Below are 7,495 nucleotides of genomic sequence, written 5' to 3'. Positions count from 1 at the left end.
AGCAGGAAATATTTTTAAAATCTGTAGCTATCTTCTGCAGCTGTAGCATCCATTAGGGATTTCAGGCAAAACCTGCAGGGACTTTCAATTTAGTTTTTGGTTCCAGTATAATCATTAAAAAAACATTATTACTAAAATGATTTGCTGGAACAAAGTATGCAGAATCTATACAAATCCCACTTCAGGAGATCACCCCTTATCGCTGCAAGGCTAGCACTGAACGCTAAATGTTAAGGCCTGTTTCAATTATCTTGAATGGATACTCAACGTTCTAGCTAATAGGGCTGGCTCTAACACTGTGTGCTAGTGTATTACATTGCAAAGCCTGAGATCTGCCTTTCACACCTGGGAGACTAAGAGCCTGTATCAGAGAATGGGAGTGTAATGGAAATTGTGTGACCAGCCCTTGTTAAGAAGGGGATATATTATGTAGTTCTGAAACAAAGCGTGTAGCCAGGCACAAAGAGTTCATGCGACCCAGGAAGAGATGAGGAATTTGGAAGCTAGGCTGTGAAGTTAGAGGAACAACACGAGGCACTGGAAAATAGTGAATTTATCCTGTGATGTTGGATAGTTGGTGGTTAGATTATAAATTCTTTCAACTCTTATGTCCTGACAAGTTAGTTTATTTTAAATAATTGCTCAAGCTGTATGAAGGTGGCATAGGAGTCAAATTGACAAGATGTTAAAAATTAACAGACACTTGGAAACACATTATCACTATAGTTCAGCTTGCACATCTGGATTCTTTTTACATTATATTTTATTTTCTTGAATGGAAACTAGTATATAATATGTGACTGAGAGACACAATCAATGCCTATATTTGGAAACTTACTATTCAAAATTAAGGAAGGCTTGTCATATTTGCGAAAATAGGTAAAAAAAACCCCTTTCATAATGAAACCTTTAACTTTCAATAGGAGGTATTATAAGCAATAATTTAAAGTATTTTTCAAGTGTGGTTTTTGGCTTTATTTTTATTTATTTATTTATTTATTTTTTAATTTTTTGTAAATGTTCTGTCAAAAAGTTTAATATCACTATTGGTTATGAGAATGGACATTTGCACCCTGACACTAATTTTTATGGATATCTAGTACTTAGAGATAATTTAAATCACCTTTCTTACACATTTGCTACCATTTTCTAAAAAAACCTCTGAAGCTTTCCATGGTTTTCTTTTTCTTACCACAGTGGCTTATGAAGTGTTGCAATAAAGAAAGCCTTACAAAGGTGAATGGACATTTTTCCATAGACTTCCAAGGCCTTGTATCACAGCTTATGCATATAATCCTGCTTTATATCCATGTCTGTTCTCCTTAAACTTTCCTAATGAATTGCAGTACTTTCTAGTCCCTACACAGCTAAGTGAATGCAAACTAAATAACTTTGACATTATCTACATAAGCAAATACATATAGATACATGTACATTCATGCAGATAAATACCTGGAGATGCAGTTTTGATTGACTTGTGGATTGCTTACACAAAGGAAATTCTTACAACTGTAAATCATTTTCCCCAGACAATCTTTCTCCTCCAGAGTTGGTTTTACTCAACATAATTCTCCTTCTTTTAAGAGTCTTACAGGGATTCTAACTGCTTAATACACTCATTCTCAGCCAGCTAAAATTGGGCAGGCCATCATGTTGCCATAGCAACTGATTGGACAAAGACTTAATTCATTGGTTTGTCTGAGCCAGAACTGAGATTCTGCAGACAGTAATAGTTTTAAATTATTTATGTCTTGTCTATAAAGTCCACTGCCAATGGAATGTATATTTAATAAATAGGTGTCACTTCCTTAATAGTGAGGAATACACTTCAACTGTCCTATGCTGGAACAAGGCAGTTATGTGTTTGATAGCCAGATCATCAGGAAGTCAACGGCAATGAATAAGAACAGGAAAACAGTTCAGTAACACTAATAATTTCCATGTTGAGGTGCAGAATGCAGAGGTGTTAATAATTTATTGGATGTTTATTTTTATAAGAAAAATAAGAGTAACTCCAGAAGTAGCAACTGTTAAGCTCTGAAAAAATTGTCAGGACAGGGCAGTAGCAGGGACACAGATTGTTTTCTGGTTTTGCAAAGTATGGGCTTGTACTCTGTTTTCCCTGCTGTAGTTCACAAGCATAATATGTGGATTACACTGTTTGCTAAAGGATAAGACATTTGTTTTATAGGGGCTTGAAAAGGGAAAGGAAAACAACTTGATTCATCAGTATGTCATAAGGTGTGCTTTTTGATATACTGCATAATGTTACATGAGAATGTACATGGTGTGATGCAGTCATCTGTTATGTTGTATGATGCCATGGCAGACTTTCAACTTTCAGTAACGAAAATAATGACAGGTTCAGATCAATACATTGAGTAGTAGGCATATATCTCAAACAAAAAAAAAATCTTTGGTATTAATTGTACTGAAAACAGGCACTAACCTTAATGTCGCAGGGCACTAAGGTGCCTGCTCCTATAAGAGCAGAAACTGCCTGGGAAGAGGGTCCTAAGAGCCAGGCAGAAGCCCACAGGTGCAGGTTACTGTGGCAATAGGTCAATGAGTAAATCAGCTGACCGGGAGAGGCAGGGCTCTGGGCAAATATAAACCCCAGGGCTGGGAGTAGGAGAGGAGTTCTCTGTCAGCAGCCGAGGGGGAAGGAACTCTCCAAGAAGAAGCTCACGAGAGAGGCTTGGCTGCTTGTTTATCTCAGGTAGGTTTAAGGGGCTGCAAGAGCTCACCTGAGACTCTGGCTTACAAGGCACTTAGTGCTGGGAGAAGCTGGATGTTTTAAAGGGACAGAGCACACCCGGAACCACTTATATTATGTTATAGCCCAGGGACTCAGATTTTAGTTGCCGTTTGACTGGTGGATTGGGCTGAAGCTATTGGCGAAGGAGGAGGCCTAGTTGGGGGCCCATGACAGTGTGGGGACCCCAGCCCCAGAGAAGGGCATGGCGATCAGGGCTGCGGAGAGCCCAGTGAGGACAAGGAACTGAGTTATAGCAAGGCCCAGGAGAGACAATACCATCTGCAAGGTTTGGGTCATAGTAAAGGGGCAGTTTGGAGCCACACATCTAGCCCATAAGGTTGAGGGTATTCCATGAATCATCTGTTTTTTGAAGCAGGACGCCAAGGGGTCTAACAACCCACAGGGTTCAGAGTCCAGCAAGACTGTGTCCAGACAATAAGAGCAAGGGCAGCCTCCCTATTTTAAAAGTACCAGCAATGCATGGTGAGAGAGAGCGTACTTGTTGGGCAAGACTGGCACAATCAAGGAGCCCTAGAAGTAACACAGCCATCCCTGGGGACCCCATCCCGTGACACTTGACCACATAGCACTGATAAACATGTTTCTGTAATGGTGAATAATTTCAGTTAATGGGACTGGGCCTACTTTTCCAGGGCCTTCTATTTAATTCAACCTAATTCCACTGCCTTGTATTTATAACTCAGGATATAATTTACAATAAGTTAAATTAAAATGCTGCTTCTCTAACTAGCTTGATAAATCCACTTCCAATGGTTTAAGTGATTATATTTTGTATTAAGGCTATTGAGAATACAGTCCTACTGTGTTATAACTAAGCAAAGCTCATTCTTAAACATGCATAACGCTTGTATAAATGACTTGTAAATGTAGAGTTGAATCCAACCCTACATTGGGAAGAAAATAAACTAGTTTACCAAATAGGTCTTATTTTTTTTTTTTTTTATCACAGGCTTATATAATTTTATACATGGATGATGGGTGCCTCCTGAGATTGGTGGGGTACCATTTGTAGGCATGAGTGAGGAATGCCCACAGATGGCAGCGGGGTGGCGAGTGGCAAGTGGGGACTGCCTGCAAACAATGACAGCGGTGTCAGCGGTGATAGGGGGAGGTGGTGAGCAGGGACCACCCAAAAAAAATGGCTGCAGTCAACCTCGTGGAGGGGCGGGGCACATGCCCCTCCTATATGTTGCCTATGATTTTATATAACCAATTCCATATCATTTAATATCCCTACATATCATTCATGGAGCCAGAAGAGTCTTCAAAGTCAATACACTGCATTTTCACATGAGATCCTGACTACTTCACTCAATCATTCTGATACTGAATATTTGATACGGGCAGCACAAGTGAGGAGTTGAGGCTCCTAGGTTATTTTTAAAAATGGCCATTTTACTGTCATCCTGTGTTTTTAATATTTAGGGGTGAATTGTACCTGTTATCTTCCTTTCACTCTGTCCATGGGCATTTCTTTCAAATAGCAGGCCTATATCTGCACATCTACACAAGATGCTTACTGTGTAGGACCCTGATGCTACTGCACAGTAGCATCACATGACAAAAACAGTGCAGAGATACTAGTGTGCAGTAGTTTTAGGTTACTGCACAATAGTGTCATTTAAAAGGCATTCAGTGGTGCTACTGTATAGTAACTTCAGTTGCTGCACATTTATTTAGTACTTGCTTATACACTGTGTACCACTGTAGGTTAGTGTAATTTAAAACATCCTACACACTGTTCTTATATTCTGTCACTTATTCAGGCCTGGAGCTAACAAGCAAAAAGGTCAGCTTTATGCTAGCCCTTAATCTTCCCTTTGAATATTTCCACAGCTGAAAATCTTGACCAAAATGGATATATTTGATATTGATGATGATGATGATATTGTAGCAGTTAATCTCTTTATCTGAATTATAAGATCATAGAAAAATAGGGCTAGAAGGGACCTCATGAGGTCATCCAGTTCAGGCCCCTGCTCAAGGCAGGATCATCCCAGACTAACCATCCCAGCCAAGTGCCTGTTTAACCTTCTTTTGAAAATTTCCAAGGATGGACATTCCCTATATTCTCTAGGTAGACTGTTCCAATGCTTGAATTATTGTACAGTTTACAGAGGAATTAAAACAAAGAAAAAAAGGACTTTCAGTGCCACTGTATTACAGAACTTTAAACTTGTTACAAATCTACTTATCTATGGGAAGTGCCCAAATCATCAATTCAGGAGTTATTTATAGAATGGTAACATCAAGGAAAAAATGCCTGGAAAGTTTTATTTCCTTTAAAAAAACAAACAAACAAAAAAACCCGCAAAAAATTAAAGCTTTTCAGAAGCGTACAAGAAATAAATGTAAAGAGATTACCTTTATAAATGTAATGTAATAACTTTACAGTTACTGAGTGAAAGAATAGTGTCATATAAAAATAGTGAATGGGATTTTTATTAAAAGGACAACAAAAACTTCTAAAAACTAGCATATATTCTTAGAAAGAAAGCTCATAGGAAGATAATACATCAAATAAAAACTGAAAGTGGTAAGATAAGGGATCCTATACCTTCTAAACTTGCCTTTCTAAATACCTATGGCATTTGCTGTACATCCAAACATTTAAATCTTACTGACTACTTATAACAGTACTAAGAAAATGAAAATGTCAGTCCCATCATAGAAAAGACAATTTAGAATAAAGAAGTAATATCTTCAGCAGAGTTAAAAGGGTCAAAAGCCTGAAATCTTAGGAAAAAAGCTTGACAAAAAATAAATTATTTTAAACTTCTAATCAAGCATTTATTCTTGTGTAAGAGTGAAATAATACATTCTATGACCGAAGAGGTCTTCAAGAAAGTTGGTAGGTCAGTTACCATTTCATCAGTGTCCAAAAGAGGGCAAACCAGGTTGATTGGGTAATGCACCAGTTGAGTTCAGTCTTCAGATGTTAATATCAAAGTGAATGATAAAATACAACAGAAATTAAATAAACTTTGGGTGAAGACTAATTTTCTAATAGTATAAGAGTTATTATTCAGATTATTGCAGCACAATCTATATGTGTTTGATGACCTCACTGAGAGGAAAACTGCAATTGTTTAAGCATTTAGGGCCACATGCATCTGCAGTACTGTTACTGAAAGCAGGAAATTCCTTACCCTCCTACTATCCTGCATGCCTCCCCTCCTAAGAAACTCCTGTTCATCTTCAAAGCTAAACCTCTTCTATGCAGAGCACAAGACCTTCTCCTCATGAATGTATAGCCTGTAAAATTCTTTCAGACAGTCTAATAATTGTCATTAGCCTAACTTCATTTTAATTCAAATGTTAGTCCTCCTTGATGATAGCAATCTGTTTACAAAAAACAAAAATAATTAATTAGAAAAAAAGGAACAGCCTTTGATAGATATTAACTTAGTCATTTATTTTCCTAATTATGGATTGCACAGGATTTTACTATGATTTAGTATAAGAACAAAAGTAAAACAGAATGTGCATTGAATTTAAACAATCTGATGGTTGCTCAATCAAGTTCTTGCCTAATTTTATGCAATGAAGTCCATTGAGTGGATGTCTTTAATATGTTGTTTTGAAAATTATAGATTAGTCCTCGCATCTGGAAATGAATTAATTATTGTATTAACTACTAATATTCAGCAGAAAGGGAATACTTAAATGATATCTTTATACTCAACTCTGTTTTCTCCAGCAAGAGAATAAATCTAAATCTATCTAGCTATATCTGCCTATATATATTGGGGAGTAAATAATATTTACAATGTTTACCTCCAATATATATTGGGGGTAAATATTGTGAATATTATGCTACCTCACGGATACATAGATATAATAAGTGTATATATCTATATATAGTATTAGGGTTAATATTTAAATTGGGGTCATGTGTGTGTATGACCCTAATGTAACTATTAGAAAAGCAACCTTTAAATCTCAGAACAGTTATTTCCTGTGAAACAAAACATGGGGGTAGCTCAAAATGTTATGCCATTTCTTTTTGGTAAAATAATAAAATAAACAAGATATCTCACATAAAATACCCAAGTTCACTTTTAAACATTAGAAATTGATCCTCTCTCCCTCTTTCCCCCCCCCCCCCCCCCCTGCAAAAAAAACAACTTAATTTCCCTGAATGTGGAACCCCTGGGGTTTAAAACTAAATAAAACCAAGCCCTGAAGTCAATATTAATCTTACCAGTGATTTTAAATTATTTTTCTTTTTGGATCATTTTAAAATGTATATATTCTTCACAGTCTAAAATGGAATCTTTTAGCTTTTATTTGCTGATTACCAAAAATGTGGGTTTCAGTTTTAGAGTACATAAAACAGTGAGTAAACTCCTTGATAAATGAAGAGAATGTTGGGTTTTTTCCCCTTTTTCCCCCTACCAAATCTACTTAACCAGGTCCATTGACTTAACATGCAGCACAGAAGATATAACACAGGGACAACCAAAGAAAAGGGTTATAATAAGTGTTTTAATGGGTCATTGTATCTGGCATAACTCGAACAAACTTTAGACTGTTAAACAATTAGCATCCAGCTTTACATAGATTCATAGATGTTAGGGTTGGAAGGGACCGCAATAGATCATCGAGTCCGACCCCCTGCATGGCAGGAAAGAATGCTGGGTCTAGATGACCCCAGCTAGATGCTTATCTAACCTTCTCTTGAAGACCCCCAGGGTAGGGGAGAGCACCACCACC

The 7,495-nt window shown here is 37.2% G+C and overlaps 1 protein-coding gene and 1 long non-coding RNA gene across 3 annotated transcripts in view; one reads left to right on the top strand and one right to left on the bottom strand.

Annotated features, from left to right (window-relative positions):
- The window catches only part of LOC102386194 (cadherin-19), a 92,204-nt gene that overhangs the window by 77,041 nt on the left and 7,668 nt on the right, over positions 1–7,495 (bottom strand). The gene's annotated exons all lie outside the window — the stretch shown is intronic.
- LOC102386029 overlaps positions 2,656–7,495 on the top strand; it is a 10,565-nt gene continuing 5,725 nt past the window's right edge. Inside the window, exon 1 of the long non-coding RNA XR_324430.1 lies at positions 2,656–2,719. This is a non-coding gene — a long non-coding RNA (uncharacterized LOC102386029). The remainder of the gene's footprint in view (positions 2,720–7,495) is intronic.

The sequence above is a fragment of the Alligator sinensis genome, unplaced genomic scaffold (assembly GCF_000455745.1).
Source record: "Alligator sinensis unplaced genomic scaffold, ASM45574v1 scaffold813_1, whole genome shotgun sequence".
NCBI classification, from domain to species: Eukaryota; Metazoa; Chordata; order Crocodylia; family Alligatoridae; genus Alligator; species Alligator sinensis.
This window is presented reverse-complemented; position numbering and strand designations above follow the sequence as displayed.